Source organism: Ursus arctos, unplaced genomic scaffold, assembly GCF_023065955.2.
Source record: "Ursus arctos isolate Adak ecotype North America unplaced genomic scaffold, UrsArc2.0 scaffold_3, whole genome shotgun sequence".
NCBI lineage: Eukaryota > Metazoa > Chordata > Mammalia > Carnivora > Ursidae > Ursus > Ursus arctos.
Window position 1 is genome coordinate 65,145,275 of NW_026622985.1, and position 19,637 is coordinate 65,164,911.

At 36.3% G+C, this 19,637-nt stretch overlaps 1 protein-coding gene across 7 annotated transcripts in view; it reads right to left on the reverse strand.

Annotated features, from left to right (window-relative positions):
- The window catches only part of IMMP2L (inner mitochondrial membrane peptidase subunit 2), an 821,223-nt gene that overhangs the window by 54,719 nt on the left and 746,867 nt on the right, over positions 1–19,637 (reverse strand). The window lies entirely within an intron of this gene.

Here is a 19,637-nt window from a genome sequence, read left to right on the forward strand (position 1 = left end):
CGGAATAGAAGAAAGCTTTTAATATAGTGCTTCACCCATAGTAAACACTCTGTAAATGGGATCTGTCACGCTAGTTGTTGCTATTATTAGTAGCACTGAAAGGTTCTTTCTGATCTACCTTAACTACAAAGAACAGCTAGAGCAGGAAGCTCACCACCATTATGTTTGATCTAATCACCTTCTCACTCCTTTCGAATCAAAAGACCCCATTATTGTCACCATAGCTCCTCCCATCCAATAGACAGTAAGTCCAGCCTCAAAAAAAATAAATAGAAACTAGAGCAAAAATTACAACTAATGTTTACTGAGCGCCTGCTACAGCCATGCATTGTACTCTGAGCCCTGAGCGCAGTATCTCATTCACTCCTCACCACCCTCCAGTGAAGTGGTTATACTCATTATCCCTACCTTACTGATGAGAAACAAGAACTTAGATTAAGGACTTTGTCCATGCTAACACAACTGGTATGTGGCAGAACCAGGATAAACAGTTACCGTGCACATTTTGCCATAAGGATAATCCCTTTATTAATAAAAACTTGTTTCATCTTGGGATCAAGTATTCAATATGCTACATGTCAAAGGGATTTCATTAAACACCATTAGTAACTCTAAAGCGATGCATTAGGAAGGAGCAATCCCTCTTCACTCATGTTCTGGGAGTGTTTTTAGAATCTATTCAACAGTGTATAGTCAAATCAAAGACTGCCTTTTAATTTCAAGTTAAAGATTTTCATGTTAGAACACACATAAAACCAAATAATAATTAAACATACTGCAACTGATGGGTTCGCTATTTAATGGGTGTGATTAGAAAGAGGTAAGAAGAATTGGGGGCGCCTGGGTGGCGCAGTCGTTAAGCATCTGCCTTAGGCTCAGGGCGTGATCCCGGCAGTAAGGGATCGAGACCCACATCGGGCTCCTCCGCCGGGAGCCTGCTTCTTCCTCTCCCACTCCCCCTGCTTGTGTTCCTTCTCTCGCTGGCTGTCTATCTCTGTCAAATAAATAAATAAAATCTTTATAAAAAAAAAAAAAGAAAGAGGTAAGAATTTAAATGAACTTCAAGCACAATATCCAATCAGGTGAACTCTTCTGGACAGTCATGTTTTATCTCATGTCTTCTTTGACCTCTTAGCGTCAGGTTCCTGATATCTAAAGTGGGGATTTGTTGTCAGAATTCAAGGAAATTATATATACACATGTAAAAACTACTTTTTTTCACTGGAAACAGCTATAAAATGGTATCACTATGTTTATTATAGAAGACATTACAAATATGTAAAATATCATCAAAAATTTAAAGATAAATATTTAGCTGCCCAAATGCATATGGTGCTTGACACATGGAGGGTGCTCAAAAAATGGTAAATGTCTATGCTCTGAGTTCTTTATTAATAGAAGATAGGCAAATACACAAGTATGATCATGAAAAGTGACATTAAAATAATACCTTCTAATAATTAGATGAAGAATTCTTCACATGTTCAAACTTTATGGTATTTGTGTCATGACTATGAGATCAAGAAATCTATTTTCTCCACTGACATCAGAGTGACATAGGTAAAAGAGCCACAACTAATTATATATCATGTAGTCATCATTCTGTTTTTATTGAGCACCTGCTCTTTCCAGGTACTGAATTCGGTGCTCAATACAATTTGGCCTCTTTAAGGAGTTTTTAGACTAGTTAGGGACACATACAATTCACTAGCACTTGGGAAAGAGTAGGAATGGAGAAGTACTGGAGACTTTGAGAACACACAAGACAGGTATTGTTCAGAAGAGTTCCCTGTGCATAGAGATGTCAAAGCTGAAACTTAGGTGGGGGTTGTGTGTGGAATTGTACTAGGGGAACAGGTATGATGGTGATGCCCAGAGGACTAGAGAACACGAAGAACTCAATGGCCCAGGAGTGTGGGTTAGTAAAGAGGGTGCTGAAGAGGTCACCTGCAACAGATCATAAAAGGTGTTATGAGATAGGACTACTCAGGAGAAATGTTAAGAGTAATAACACTACATAAAAAAAAAAAAAATTCCTTGTGTTGCAAGCATATTCATTTCTCTCCCTCTGTTGATTATTATTAATAATAGCTAGTTGCTTTCTAAGAAGCTTCAAAATTTAATAAAAAAAAGAAAGAGTACAAAGATCTAAAACAAGCTTCTCTGAATCCTTCTTAAATTAACAATAAAGAGATCTTTGGAATGGCCTCTACCCACTTCTGGCAGTGTGCATTAGGAGAGCTTGGAAAAGGGTACTGATTCACCTTCTCTGGGAAGGAATGGACACAGAATGCAGGAAGGAGATTTTTCCTTTGGCCTTACACCAGTTTATTTTCGCAAGGGTTTTATATTTTGTCCATGAACACCAGAAACTCATGGGAAAATCAGTGTTCCCTAAGCTAAATAACTGACTTTAGGAAACATATCAACAGGTTCAATTTGCTGATAGATAGTGATTTCCTAAGGGCAGGACAAGCACCTAGATACTCCTTGCCTACTAAATGACCGAGGCATCTGGTTTAAGAGTTGCTAAATGCACAGGATGAACACTCAAGTACAGTGGACTCCAACTTTGATACCTTATCAGTTAAGACTGGATTTGGCTGCAAGAAAGAGGGGTCCCCCAAACAGTGGCTTAAACAAGATATGAGTTGTAGTTATGCTGTCTAGTGCTAGTGTAACAGCTCCACATGGTTATTAGGGACTAGTCCACTTCTATCTCAACTTTCTATCATAGTAGCTGCTATTCCCCGGATGACCTCAGAGTCCAAGCTAGCTGCTGAAGTGCCAGCTATCACATTAGGGGTTTACTATGTAAGATGGAGGAAAAGGCTCATCAAGAATGTCATGCTTTCCCCTTTTTAAACCATCCTCTGTGAAGTGTATGTAGTTTTGCTTAAATTTAATTGACTAAAATTTAGTCATGAGGCTTTGCCAAACTGCAAAGAGAGGCCAGGGGATGTAACTTAGAGGCCAGGGGATGTAACTTTCAAGATAGGTGGCAAAGTGCAGAGCTGAAAAAGTGTTTTTTTGAGGGAAGAAGGAAGAAAGTAAGACAGGATGGATGGTTTTGAAAGGCAATTCTCAACCTCTGCCGTAAGTATACACTCACAAATTAAAAATGTGAACTTGTAACCTCAGCATATGTTGACTTATAAATTTTGTACATACTCTCTTGCACTATTTTATGGAAATCATAAAATATGGACAAAGAATTTAAAGAATAAAATAAAAAATATAAACATTTTGGGTATTAATCTTTCAAACCTCAGAGGACTAAAGATCCACTCTGAAAATCGCTGCTCAAGGAGACAATTGGTAAAAACATTTAAGACGCTACTTCTATGGATTGGCAAGAAAACAGTCACAAAATCTACAGTCTATATGAGCTAATCCCCAGTTTATTAAGGAAAAAATCTATTTCCACTATGCCTACTACTCAGACAGCTGAACTAATTCTGACTATTGGCAAGACTAGGAGCTTTAATATAGCCTAAAGAATTATAACTTTAACATATGAGTCAAATGTCAGTATCATAGAACAAAAATGTGAAAAACAGAAACAATATAAATTAATAGGTATTAGTATATGAAGACTTTGAGGTTATTTTTGTGTATTTCCTTTAAACTGGGACTGGTTTTCCTAAAAATGTAATTACACCGAAGTTTTTGGAAAGTACAATGGCAATATGTATCCAAAAGCATTAGAAGTGTTTATATTTCATGAGTAAACTTATAAGAATTAACCTTAGGGAAACGATCTGAGATATGGTGACGTAAGTTTGTAAATAAAAGGTGCTCAATGTAAAATAATTTATAATAAAATATAATTAGAAACAGCTTATATATTGAAAAATAGGCAAAAATGGTTAAATGAATTATGATGCAGCCATACAATGAAACACTACTAAAAACTGTATTTTCAAAGACTATTTTACGGCATAGGAAAAATGCCCATGATAAAACAGTGAGGAAAACAACATAAGAAATTAATGCATACACACACCTCTTTCTCCCTCTTACTGCACACGTTTCTATATAGGTAAGAGCCTAAAATGAATCACATTCAAATTTTTATGTTGTCTAGAGAGTTATATTACTGATGATTGTTACTATTCTTCATGGTTTTCTGTATTTTCCAAATTTCCTAGCACAAGTACATGTTACATTTATATAATCAGGATTCAATGTTACTGAAAATCAGTCTTACTGAAAGTTATCTTGATAGGAAATGCAAGCATGTAGATATGAATGCTCCAGGTATATGTTCAAGCAATAGCGAGACCTACAGTCCTAGGATCTCAGAAAGGTAGTTTGAAGGACATTCAGGTAGTCAATTTCATTTCATGTGACAAGAAACATCTAAATTATAATTTAGACAGCAATTCTTCATATTATAGTGATAATGTACTATCAAATAATGCCTTTGAATTTGAATATGCAGAATTCACATCTGTATTAGTTAGAGGTAACTTTCAGAGTGTTAAATAAAAGTTAATCAAAATAAAGTATGCTATTTAAACCGTTATGTTAAACAATTATCATTACCTTAAACTTTAGATCAAAGCAAACTTTGCAGCTAAGATTCACCTCCCAGAAAGTAATGGTTTTACTTAGAAAAACTTCCAGGACCAAACTATAATAGCAAAAATAAGTCACTAATATCAAAAATTTCCAATAGATAAACACTACGAGCATTACCTGGTTTAAGTTTCCAAGTGCAAATTCAATCTGAAATGATATTGCCAAAAAATCTCTGTGGTCTAAAGGATTTTTTTTTTTTTTAACATCTACAAAGAGAGTGTACAGTTATAGCTTCTTCTCGCTGATCTGGGTCTTCAGAAACACATCAATACATGCAGTACATAAGAACCAGCTGTAAGAGATTTTTCTGTCAATACAAAGCAAGGTCACTACATTACAGGAAGACTCAGCGATGTTTATTTCACTTCCATAAAGGGATTGTTCAAGGGCAAATTCTAAAAGAATGATTCTGAGGAGCAATGAAACCCCTGGAAAACAGACAACTTTGGGAAAACTGAATATCTATTGGACTATTTTTGGATTATGTTGCAAAGAGAAACAGTGCATTTAAAATATATATATTTAATATATATATTATTTAAATATACATATGTATTTAAATTATATAAATATTAAATTATACATTATGTTCCCTCTAAATATTTCAACTAAATGTTCTTAGTCCTTAGTTTATAGCACTAGAAAGGAACATAAATACGAAGAAAATAATAAATTGATGGTATTTATGGTGATTCATTCAGTAAAGTTTACAATAACAAATAAGAAAAACTTGCAACTAAATGCTGACCAAAATTTTAATCCAGTTTAATGAGGGATGCTACGCACTGTGCTGGCTGCTGCTGTCTATTGTTAATGCTTCCTAAATACTCTACTTCCTCTCTACACAGCATGTTAATAATAGGGAATAGGGCCAGCCTAATGTGAGACCACTTAGGCATTTACTCCACGTACCAAATTTAAGGAGGGTCCCCAAAAAAAAACCCCTTCTTAATCAAGATAAACAACATTTTAATGAAATATTTTAAAAAATAAAATTAATGCAAAAAACCGATGATGAAAACAGCAAAATTTTAACCTAGATGAGTCATGGGTATATAATGTACCGCAATAATACCATATTGCATATTTGAAAGTTGATGAGAATAGATCTTAAAGGTTCTCATCACAAGAAAAAAAAAAAAGAATGGAGCCTATGTATGCTGACAGATGTTAACTAGACTTACTGTGGTGATCATTTTGCAATGTATACAAATACCAAGTCAGTATGTTGTACACCTGAAGCTAATATAACGTTAATTTATGTTAATAATGTTACATGTTAATATATGTTAATTTACATATATGTTAACATATGCAAAAGTTATAACTTTTTAAAAAAGAGAATTTAACATTATAGGAAAAAAACATTTTAGAATGGAAAGACAAATCTTTTTCGTAGACCATCTTTATTTTTAATACTTTAGGATCTCTACCTAGTTTCCTATTGAGAACATCATGACAAAACACCAGCCAGAATATTTCCACTTTGTCCTTCACTAAGTGACTGAAAAAAATTTTTTGTGTGAGAGACACAGATCTTCAGAAGAAAGTCATTACAGAAAAATAATGCATTGCTATTTACAAAGCAAATCTCATATATGATGGATGGTTAGAACAGAAAAAAAAAACTTTTAAAAATCTTATGATACTCCTTTAGAAACATGTATTTAATATTTGGCTAACCTTTTTTCATTGTCTAGACATTTCAACTTATTTCCCCAAGCCTTTTACAAACAATCTTTTCAAAAGCCAACATTCAAGCAACTCTAAGAGGCCTTGAGGAAATAAGATGAAACATTCACAAGAAACAAAAGCAAGAATACTACAGAGAAAAAAGAATAGCCCCCATAACCAGTCAGGGCTCCAGGAAATTTTCTTTGGAACACTGAAACAGGATCTAGCTGTAACATAATAAATAAATGGTAATAAGATAAAGAAGGTAACCTCGTAACTGTGACATAGCAGCTTAATAACCAGGAAACTCTGATATTTAATGAATTGAAGACTAGTTTGTTTAATCCTGTGCTCTATTCTATGAATGAAAATAGTTACTTTCAAATTAATAATTCATGTAACATTAAAATATTTTATATTCATTTATATTGCTATTGTTATAATATACATGTTATGTTAATTATGTTTTGATTATTTATGTCTTAAGAGTTTAAAAAGTAAATTAGTACTATTAATATTATTTTTAAAAAATGAATATGCAGATATGACTTGAGAAGACTTAGAAAATTTGATTAACTTCTGAGAGGCTCTATTCCACTCTAGATTCTCATCTCAAATCCTTATCCTCTTGGTGGGGGAAGGGTATTGAAATTGCTGCTTCCTAAGTCCCACATTAAGTTTTCTAAATCACTGTCTTTAGGCTTAGGCCCCCAGAAACTGCATTTTTCAGAAGCTCCTCTGGTGATGCTTATATGTCCAAGTTTGAGAACCACTGCTGAATGTAGAGGTTTAATTGGGGATTTTAAAAAACAGCTCATGGGATAGATTTTGAGGTTCAGTATTATAGAAATGGTCAGCTACAAAACACCTTATAGGCCAAAAGATCATCTTCCTCTGATTCAGTCAAACTGAGGCTGACTCATGGTAATTACAACAGCTTGCTTAGGGCTCATACTTGGCCATTACTGCAGGAGAAAAAACCACCACCACCACCACCACCACCACCACCAAAAGCACATTTCAATGTCTGTGTTAGCATGTTTAAAAATTAGCTTATCTAATTTTTTTTATGTGTCAGTGCCCTATATTATAAAAGCTTATGATTATTAACTTCTTTCCTATTTATATATTTATATATTTTAACATATATAAGTAAAACATACTTTAAAATCTTTTTATTTGCTAATTTATAACCAAGAAGCCAAGATCCAGTTTATTTTCATTACTAACCCCTGTAAAGGAGAACTACCTTCTGACACTCAACTCTTATGACAGAAATCCCACACAATGTAGAATGGAATTATATACAAAGAATTTCATGTTTCAGTGAAATGTTGAATCCTAAACCAACAGGATAATGTCAAGATACCTCCATTTTCTAACCACACATGGAAATCACAACTTATTCATGACTGATAGCTCTTCAATGGACATTCATACTGGTACATACCAAGGACATGTGACAATACATCATGTCTGATTTTTCAAAGGAAAACAGCCAAAGGGAAATGGCAACAGAAGTAAGAAGCTTTCATTTAAATGTGTGTGTGCGCGCGCGCACACGCGTGTACTTAATGGAAGAGGAAGAGTGATGAAACAGGAAGAGAATATAGGCAATGGAAGGAAATTGCATCTAAACATCATTGTAATAAACTGATTGCCCATTCTGATCTTGAGTTACTTTATGATGGATGGGGATGGTCAAACAGATGCCCAGCTACCTTTCCTTCTTGTCATAAAGGTTTTGGAGGGCCACCCAGGCTTCCCAGTAGACGGGTCTTGAATTTCTTTCTACAGTATCTGGCGCATAATATAAAAACACCATGAGGTATATTTCAGTATGAGGGAAATTCTTCTGGGTAACATTTTTCTCCAATCCTCTCTCCAAGCTTACACATCCCCATCAAATAATGTATCTCTTTTTGAAGCTTGTCCTTAAAAATGCGGTCAAAGGATAGAGGATATCAACATTCAATTCACAGTACCAGAGAAGAAAATATAATGGGTTTCTACTTCTTTTTCTATATTTTAGCGTGATTTTTTAAATAATCCTATTCCAGTTAATTAATCAGTAAATACTGATGCTACTACAAGATGAATAATACCTTAGTTCAGAGATGATGAGGGTTAGCCAGATTGTCTTTGTTCACAAAGTCCAGATTTAATAGCCTGTAGATGTATAGTTTTTCTATCTATGAACTGTACTTTTTGTAGAAAACTGTCAGCTTTACTCAGCAGCTATCTCTACCCAAAGGCATATCTATTCTAGATTAAATGTCAGTCCTCTCTTCTCTTCTTCCTGCTTTTCTATGGGCACAGAAATAGTTTATAGAAAGTGAAGAGTTATTTTTGGGTCTAGTGATATTAACTTGGATTTTGATTTTGGAAATTCAATTTAGGATTTTTTAAGTGTACACATCTGCTTACTGCTTAGTATAAAGCTAATAATCAACCTCATTAAATAATATGTAATAAAAACTAATATACAAAAGGAACTGAGGACTTCAGAGGGGAGGGGGTGGGGGAATGGGATAGACCGGTGATGGGTAGTAAGGAGGGCACGTATTGCATGGTGCACTGGGTGTTATACGCAACTAATGAATCATCGAGCCTTACATCGGAAACTGGGGATGTACTGTATGGTGACTAACATAATATAATAAAAAATCATTAAAAAAAAAAAACTAATATACAAAAGGAAATTTTCACGGTACTGTAACATATTTGCAGTAAGAGCCTTTTGCTGGTAATTGGAAGATTCGGCTTCACTTCACTGTTTAATCACCCACAAAACTGTTTACTGCCCTATATATTCCTCCAACAAGAACATTATCCTTTTAATGTGCCCCTCAGAAAACCGGGGAACACTGCAGTCATAGCACGTGCTACTCTTTTCAAACAATATAGCCAAATTTTAATCTGACCATCAGGCTCTGATAATACATTCTAAAATTAGTATATATTTGAACAGAATGCAGCTATTATTTGATGCAGAATGACACAAATATGGGGACATATACAACAATAACTAAAACTTAAAATGTGTGTGTAAAATATTAACTTTTAATTAAAAATGGCTGATCCTCAGTTTAGACTATACAATTTTAAAAACTCCTGATATTTTACTCATAAGTGTGATTATGTATTGAGTACTTGTGTATATTCATAGAGATATATTTAATCTCCTTCCAAAGCTTTTCAATAAATTTAACAATTACAAACTAATAATTCTTTACTTATAAAGTTACTTTTCACAATCATTAGGAAAAATAGAACTAGTTTCCTTTAATACTTCATAGACAAAAATAATAAGTTAATAGATTATCTCGAATATTGTTTAAAAGACTTTAAAACTTAAGTATTTAAAAATATGATTGTCTAGTTCTAGACTGTGGTTTTTATTTTTGCACAAATATGTATATTCTATAATAGCCAAAATCCAAAAATAGCATCTGTTCATCTCATATTTATCAATCACCTACTATGTACCAGTCCCTGTGCCAGGCACAGGGATACGAAGATAAAAAGATGTCTCTTTTCCAAAGGAGTTTAGAGCCTGGTGAAGAGCAAGATATCTAAACAGATCATTGCAATGTGCCATGCAAGGCTATCATGGAGGTGTTACAAGGTGCAATGGAAAAAGAGGGGAGGGAGGTGAGTCTTCCTGGAGAAGCAGAAGTTTGTTGGGCTGATAAGACTAGGGAAAGCATCCTCCGCAGGATGAACAACATTAGGCAGAATGGAAAAGATTTAGCTGGCTAAGTGCAGTTGCCTGGTGAAGCAGTGTAAGTTGAAAAAGCTTTGAGCGAATACGTTGGAGTAAAGGAGCTCAGGTTCCATGCTATAGGTGAGGAGGAGCTACTTGTAAAGTTGTAAACAATTTTACAATTAAGAGACATGGTAAGATTTTCATTTGAGAAGGTCACGTTAGCAGCATTGTGAATGTCAGAATTAACGACATGTTAACGGCAAGAAGACCACGGAAGGAATCACTGTCAAAATGAATTAGGGCAAGAGATGCAAAGGTGAGAAGGAAGACAAAGATATGAGAGAGATTTCAGAGGAGAAGAGCAATGGTCTGTGGGGTTCATTTGACGGCGCTGGAGGAAGACGAAGAAGCCAGCAGTGAGTCCCAGCTTTCTGACACCTTTCATGGCGGATTAAGATCCTGTCCTCAGAGACAAAGCAGGAAGAGGTGGCTGTGGCTAAAGTGGGAGAAAGGATAAGCAATTTCCTCCCTTCTGTGTGAGTTTGAGATCTCTAGGAAATCTTCAGGTAAGGAGATGTGGTAGGCACTCAGACTGTAGCACATACACCGAAAGAGTTCATGTGGAAGATACAGGTTAGAGACCACGTTAGCACCCCATTTGCTTAAAGTGCTATTTTGATCCCACAGCTATAGGGGACTGTGCTGCAGAAAGTATGTAGTGAGAAAAGAAGTAGGCCAACCGCTGACTCTGGCAAACACGGACTGCGGAGTGAGTGGGAAAACCACAAAGAATATTAGCTAAGTTCATTCAGGGAAATCATCCTAACATAACATAATAAAAAATTTTTATAAAAAAAAAAAGAAATGAAAACTTAGAAATTATATTCATGTGCAATTGTATATGTAAAATTATATATATAAACATCAACCATTAATTTGCCAGAGACCTTGTTTTGATTACTGCCTTTATATAGGAAATTGTTAAGACAAAGTACTTTAAATACTGAGAGTTTAAAAAATTACCCTTCCCAATGGGAGATACGGGCCTGCACTTAGCTTTGAGTTACAGTGAGTGAAGAGAAAGAGTAGGGCTATTTATCAATATAAATCATTACATGATCCCTTCTGGTAATTTTTCTTCCCTTTTTCAGGAGAATGGCTTATTCATGCAAACTGTATATATTTACACCTATTTATTGCATTTACTATGTATCAGGGAGTGTTTGAGGCATTATATGTACAATAATAAATAAACTAAATAAGTAAATTAAATTATGTAGCATTAAGATCGAGACAGGTGTAATGGAGAAAAATAAAGTAGGGAAGAAGAGTGGGAAATTCAGTGCTGGACTGAATGACTAACATCAAAGCTGGCTTCAGGGACAGGTGGTCTATACTGTCACACAGGGCCTCAGATTCAGAGGGGCTTCACGTTGTCTGTGATGCTCCACTCTCACCATCTTGAACTTCCTAATAATTTTTTAACAAGTGGCCCCTTAAATGATATAGTTGGACCTGGTTGCAAATGTACATATGGAGGATGAGGAAGCCCTTTGTGTGTGATATCTTTCATTTGACTCACCAGATATACTCTCTACCTATCTCTAAACTCTTCTGTTCAGGGGGCTGACCATATAGACTGTATCAATGAACATCTTTGCCCTCTGGCTTCAGATTTGGTTCGAATAACAATGAGCCTATAAGCGGGAGTTCAAAAGGTTGTTGCTTCTCTCAAGAGGCCCTTGCCTACCTCTTCTGTTCTAGGTTCTACAACTGTTTCCACTCTTTGTCCACCTAGGGCCCATGTAAGGCTTTGCGATACCAGGTGTGGCATATACATATCCCTCCTGGTCTCTCTACTCTCTGCCCACATAATTGTTAAACTTTCAATTTTTCTCATTTGACTATGCCATCTGTGTTCTGCCATTACTCTGACTGAAACAAATCTCATTAAGAAGATGCCTTGAGTAGACCTACTTGAGTAGATTTCAGTAGGAGTGAAGGAGAAGCCATGTAGCTATCTGGAGGAAAAGGATTCCAGGCACTGGGAACAGCCAGGGTTCTAAAGTAGGTGTTTGCCTCATGAATTGGAAATGGTCTATAAACCACAGTGAGACACAGCCAGGCTGTGGTATTTTATTGTAAATGAAGTTTAATTGGACACAGCCACATCTATTTATGATACTATCTAGGGCAATTTTTGTGCTACCACATCAGAGTTCAGTAGTTGTGACTGAAACCATATGCCCACAAAGCCTGAATTATTTACTGTTTTTCCCTTTGCAGAAAAGCTGTGCCAACCTCTGAATTAGGGGAATAGGAAGGAGACCAGAGAGTCTAGAGTTTCATGGGTGAAGGGAGAATAACAGAAGATAATGTTACAGAGATCACAGGAGGGTGGATGATTTAGAGCCTTATGAGCCACTGTAATGGGAAATTGGGAAGTTTTGAGAAGACTTTTATTTCACCAGGATAACTAAGACTGTTGCCTTAAGAATAGTCTGAAGCAAGAATAGAAGCACAGAGATCAGTAAGGGACCAGTGTGAAGGCCAGAATGATGATAGTTTAGACCAGAGTGGTAGCACTGAAGCTGTTGAGAAGTGGTCAACATTTAGATGGATTATGATGGTAAAGTCGAAATGATTTGCTGCTGGATCGAATGTGAGCTGTGAAAGAAAGACTGAGTAACAGTTGTCCTACATGAGCACTGGAAGTATGGAGTTGTCATTAACTGAGTTGGGGAAGCTGGTGGGAGGGAATGGGGACATAGGGGTGGGAGTGATGGAACTCATAAGTTCTGTTTCCGACATTGTAAGTTTAAATATGGATTACACATCCAAATAGTTATGACAAGTATGGAAAACATGTTGTCCTGGGAGTTAAGAAAATGTTTCAAGTTGGAAGGAAGGAGGGATCTACTGTGTCAATGTAGCTGGAGGTCAATTAAGATGAAATTGGGGAAAGATCCTGAAACCAACCACTTGGAGTTCACTGATAATCCTCCCCAGAGCAGTTTTGATGGAGTGGTATGGGTGAAAGCCTGACGAGAAGAAGCTTGAGAGAGAATTAGAGGAGAAGAAATATACATCGGGTATAGCCAACTATCTGAAAAGAGTTTCACGGTAAAAAAAAAAAAAAAAAAAAAAAAAAAAAAAAAAAAAAAAAAAAAGGAGAGTAAGTTATTAGGGGTAGAAGCTGAGAAGACAGTTTTTGTTTTGTTTTAAACAGTGGACTAAGGAAGAGCAAGTTAGTATGCTGTTAGGAAAAATCTTATAGACAGGAAAATATGATGCAGGAGAGAGGTTAAGAATTGCTAGAGTGATGTCCTTATAGGTGAAAAGGGATGGGTTCTAGTAAGTACCTGTCTTAACTACAAGCAGAGAGAGTTCTCAAGTACTGTGACAATGAGCTAATTACTAAATAATCAATCAATCAATATTGACTTTCAGTCTTCCCACAATAAAACTGCCTAATACTTTGTGAACAGTTAGGACATTAATGTTTAATTAAGATCTTGAAGTTCAATTTACTGTTTTGTCACTGATGAGCTTGTCCAAGATCCCAAACAAGACATCCAAAATTTCTACGACTTAGTTTGCCTTTGATTATGAAATACAGCATCTACTGGTCATTTCAGTGCCTGGAAAAATTAATAGGTTATGTAAGTAAACCTCCCAGGCTTCAAATCTCTCTGATGTTTGCTGCTATAGAACTGCATATAGAGAAAAAAATGAAAGGTACTTATAGACTCAGATGTCTACCTACTATCAAGAGTCATGTGGAGGTCTTTTCACAGTGCATTATTCCTATTTTGTGGATCTTCTTAAATTACCTCCAAATGAAAAATATTTACTCTCTATGACTTAACACTCTCTAAAATTAGGTTTCATTTCTGAGAAGACTTATCTTTTATATAAAGAGCATACATTTAATGTAGTTGCCATTATTTCCACAAGAATCTTGCATGTTATGTTTGACTATGGATTCTAAATACACCCTTTTGATCCTTAGAGAAATAGCTCAAAGGTCGTTGCCACTCAGAGGCATTCTCGGGTCCCCCTGGGGAGAATGTCTCCTTCTGTGTCCCCATTTCATTCTGTTCATCCCTGTGTTGCAACACACATCAGGCTGCCTTGGAGTGATCTGTTGACATTTCTGTCTCCTCCAGACTGTAAGCACCTTATCTTATTCTCCCCAGAGTTCTCAGAGACTTCCACGGAGTAGATATGAAATAAATATTTGCTGAATGAATTTCAATGTATACATTTCAGAATAGAGGCTGATCAAATAAAATGGAATGATATGCAAGTCAGGAAACGGAGGAAGCAGGTACTAACACAGAGGGTGTGTATGTGTTCATGGGAGAGACTCATAGTACACATACTTACCAATTCTGAGTATTTTATAAAAAGACTAGTTCTCAAGAGTCAGGGAACACCTTCTTGACTAGGCTTTTTAATATTAAGAGCATATTTTTGAGCTGTTCTGCTTCCTCTCTTTGTAACACATGTTATAGACACTGAGGGGTTTACATGTTTCTTTAAGAAAGTACAAAAATGCCCTTATCCAACTTTTATTTTAGGAAAATATGACCCCCTGGTGTCATAATGACAATTGTCATTATGAACTACTGAAGCCATAGTTCTAACATCCTCAAATAAGAGAGCATATAAATGAATTGAGTTTACATTATGTCAATTTTCAGGATTGCACTTCCTGGCAGAAAAACTAAAGTTGCTTATTGCTATCAGATTCACTCTTTCCCAACCTAGTTACTCTCTTTCTCCTGCTGTGAGGTCTTTGTCTTTGAATTCTCTATTAAGTTTTTTAATAGAGAATCAGAAGGGGGAATGAAACATGAGAGACTATGGACCATGAAAAAAAACTGAGGGCCTCAGAGGGGAGGGGAGGCGGGGGAATGGGATAGACCGGTGATGGGTAGTAAGGAGGGCACGTATTGCATGGTGCACTGGGTGTTATACGCAACTAATGAATCATCGAACTTTACATCGGAAACCGGGGATGTACTGTACGGTGACTAACATAATATAATAAAAAATCATTAAAAAAAATTTTTTTAATAGACAATCTGCTTCAGTACTTTCTGAGGGAAAAAAAAAAAGCTCCCTTTTCCCTCCAACAACGGCAGTTAAGCCTTCCATTTAATATGAAATCTAGCGGACACATCTGTACTTTGTCGTTCAAAAAAAAAAGTTTTATTTTCTAATTATTATCTACTTATCAGCCTCAGGTTAAGAATTCACTTGCCTTTGTACCACCTTGAGAATTCAGTCTTAATTTTCCGCATCCAGGCCTAAGATAGAATCAATCCTTTTCTGTGAGCATTTATCTGCATCTGCCTCAGAAAAGTTGTTTACATCCAATGTTGGACCACCCTTCACATTAAGTTTAAATTGGAAACACTTTTTTTCTAATAAAGATAATCTGTATCCCATTTGTTTTCAGGAAACTATAATAATTCAGCAATAGATGAAAATGTTTCAGAGCTGTGAAGGGCTTTGAAGCTGATGTTTTCCATTATCAGTTGTTTGTGTAAGTAAATATATTAAAGGTCAGAAATGAAATGCCCACACCAACCACTATGAAGTCAAAGCTCTTATCTATTACGAATGGCTTTTAGCTTATAAAAAAGTTGTTGTCCCTAACTCCCGGGAGGGCAACTATGGGAAGGAATGAAGTGCCTAGAAGATACCAGATTACACTGAAAGGGAGGAAAGAAAGTGGTTCTGTTTTCCTCCAAACACACCACAGAAATGGACTTTTTGTGCGTGCTCTATTTTTGTTCCATACTATGTTTATTTGAAAATCTCTCACAGCCCTCGACACCCGGAAAATCTCAAAAGTTTTGTTGACTACTCTATCATTTCTGACTCAACACTCATTTCTTACAACAAGTGTAGAACACCACCTACGGCCACTGCCACTGGCACCTTACAAGCATCTTGCAGATCCCAGAGAAAACCAGGGCCCAACTAACCACAGGAGCCAGACCGTAAGTCAAACCAGATTTCTGAGTTACATAAATGGGTCTACTGGAGTGGAGGAAAAGAGAATACACTGCCAATGCACTAATGACAAGGAAAATTAGTGAATGAAAATCATTTGCTGCCAAACACGGGAGCTGCTGTTGAGTCAGGGAGAAGGAGAGCTGTTGGTGGAATCACAGTAGCTGTCTCCCTGGACAGTGGAGATTTCAAGGTAGTCCAACATTCAGCCAATCAAATCTTAAATGTTTGGTCTTTACAAACCTAACATGGTGGGGTTCCACATGGGACTGCTAGTGATTTCTCAGTCTTTGGGATACCGACCACTCCACCAGGAAAACAACGGGCTGCTTTAAAAGAAATCATGACATCTTGAGGATGGAAGGGGTAAAAAAGAGAAAAGTATAGCAATTCCTTTTTATTCACCTTACATCAAGCCCCACTGATTAAATAGAGAACAAAGCTTTCCAATGGTCAATGATGTCATTTCCATGACAGAAAAATCTTGACTTCTTCACCTAGATTGAGATTATTATTAAGGTAGACATAGACCCAGCTACACTGGTTATAAGAAATCAAGAACAATATACTTGAGCCCTTCCTAATGATCTCCAAAACTCAACATATTCTACAGAAGAATCACAACGCCACAAAATTGAAGTAGATAGGCATCCATCAGGCAGATTTTAAATTTTTACAAGAATAATTATACTCATCAGATACTTACTCCATGCTCGGAACTATGCATAAATGGCTAACTTAATTTACGTATCATCTAATTTAATCATTACAACTACCTTATGAGGTAAATACAATTATGAATCCAATTTCACAGATGAGGAACTTGAGGCTTAAAGAGTTTAAACAAACACACCTAGCTGTTAATTGGAAGCCTGAGCTCTTAACCTCTATGCCATGCTGATTATAAGTCACAACCTGTTCATTTCTCTAGCTTTTGACCCCCTGGTGTCATAATGACAATTGTCAGGTCTATGTGACATACTTCATATTCAGCTTATTCTCAATCTAAATACCGCCCATAGTCCATCTGGCCAATATTAGGTCCACACCTCAGCCCCCAGCACATTCGTGGAGCTTCTGCCTAGACCAATGTCCTCTAATCAGAGAATGCCTTCAATCCTTTCTTCAGCAAAAACATCATCCTTCACCTTCCAAAGAATCATGAAACATGAAAATATCTTAAGAGCAGTGTTAAAGCATTTTAAAAGATTTAATTGTGACTTATTTGTGTCTTGATGTATTTCTAAATTTTATTTCCCCTAAAAGTTGTAAAAATTAACTTTTCAGAGTTTCTATCAGAGGGGGGAAAAGGCTTTTGGTAAACATACCGCTTTTTTCATCATTAATGTACTCCAAAGTGGTATAAAATGTACAAAATACTTGAGCAATAGTAGAATGGAAAAATTCTAAATTGCTAAAACTGTGGGTGGGCTCAGAAGAACTATAAATCCCGATCTCTCAATCCATGGAAGTAAAACAGGTTACAGCCTTCACAGTAAGGTCATTACTGGCTGTAAAGTTGCAGGTTATACGTATGATACAGACCATTTGGAGAATTTATCACATTGCCTCAACAGGCCCTCCATATTTGCATTAGTGTCAGGGTTACCTTCATTCTCCAAGTCACCTTTGCCTCAATATCTTGTATTTATCCTTCATTCCTTTGGGTCCATCTTAATCTTCACACAAGCACCAAATCTTATTTTTTCTTTAAGTAGCTTTGTCTGAGAGGGCACAGGTCAGAGGCAGGTTGGTAGAAATGAACTAGTGAAGCCTTCTGGAGGTCTCTAAGGAAATCTTATCTGCTGAATCGAGTTAATGTCCACTCGTATTTTGGACATTTGCCCAGAAGCTAGTGGACAGCAGGGACTTTTAGAAGCAATATAATTCCCAAAAACATAAAGCAAAAAATAAAAGGCAATGTTTGGAGATCAAGGGCAGCCATAAAAATGTTTTGTACGCCACCTTATATTTGATTTGGAAAACATTTTCCCCATGTCTATTATTAATCAGCATTTTTTAAGGTTTAATTTTAATCATTCTCTTCTCCTGTAACGCTGTATGTAATAAAACCATCCTTTGAGCTGGGGAATAGCTCCATGGTAACAGATTCTCAAACATCAGCACAGGATGGAGCTTTCAGTGTGTGATCACAGTTCAGAAGAGGAGGAGGAGAAAATGATGAAATTCCATACTGGGTCTCTTTCCTTCTTGGGATAACATGCTGAGAAACAAGTCCACCGTCTTGTGAGGTGATTGGGAGTAGGGGGAAGGGATATGGAGTCAAGTGAAAGACCAAGCTTAAACTTTTAGTAGGTTAGCTATGGAATTTCAAGGTATGAAATAAATCCTTTATTTCCCTAAAGAGATGGAAAATGTATTTCCTAGTCAATAGAGCAGAAAAGAATTCTCTACCCTGATGTCACACTTTACAGCACATACTGAAATAGATTCATTCATTCACTCATTCACTCATTCAAAATCCATTGGGTGCTTAGTATTCACAAGCAAAGCCCTGTGGTAGGCAGGTAGTCCAAGGCCATGGACTTTTGTATGGTCAATTTTTGTGAAAAACTAATGTACAGCATATCCAGACAATGGATTATTATTCAACGCTAAAGAGAAATGAGCCATCAAGCCATGAAAAGACATGGAAAAAAACTTAAATATATATATATATATATATATATATATATATATATATATATATATATATATATATATATTGCTAAGTGTAAGAAGCCAATCTGAAAAGGCGATAGACTGTATGATTCCAACTCCATGACATTCTAGAAAAGGCAAAACTATGGAGAAAGTAAAAAGATCAATGATTGCTGGGTGAGGGGGAAGAGACGAATACCTAAATCATGAGGTATTTTTAGGGCAGCAAAAATATTCTGTATGATATTACAATGATGGATATAGGTCATCATACATTTGTCCAAACCCACAGAATGCATAATACCAAGAGTGAACCCTAAGGTAAACTATGGTCTTTGGGTGATGATGATGTGACAATGTAGGTCCATCCTTGATAAAAACAAAACATTTTGGTGAGTAATGTTGATAATGGGGAGGCTAGACATGTGTGGGGGACAGGAAGTACATGGGAAATCTCTGAAGCTCCCTCTCAATTTTGTTGTAAACCTAAAAATTGCTCTGAAAAAAAAATTGAGGTCTTCAAAATAATTAAAACATTTAAAAATGAGTATTATACACAGAATGAATTAAACAGTCCCATTTAGAGCAGAGGTCTGTTCTAGAAGCTGGACCCCAAAGCTGGACCTGAACACTACTAATCAGGAAGGATCTTCTCCACTTGTCTAGTCATTGTTATGTAAAACTGACAAGAAGCCTAGTCTTTATAAAATGTCATAATTTGCCTGCCCAGTTCGGCTAAGCCTCACTAATTTGGAATAACTGGGTTTAAAGCAGGGGAATGGTGAATTAAGGAAGTACCCCAAACAAGGCCCATTTTAAACTCTCAGCATTGCTGCTGGACAGAGATCCTGCTTTAAAAAACTGGGAATATTTTGGGGCGCCTGGGTGGCACAGCGGTTAAGCGTCTGCCTTTGGCTCAGGGCGTGATCCCGGTGTTACAGGATCGAGCCCCACATCAGGCTCCTCAGCTAGGAGCCTGCTT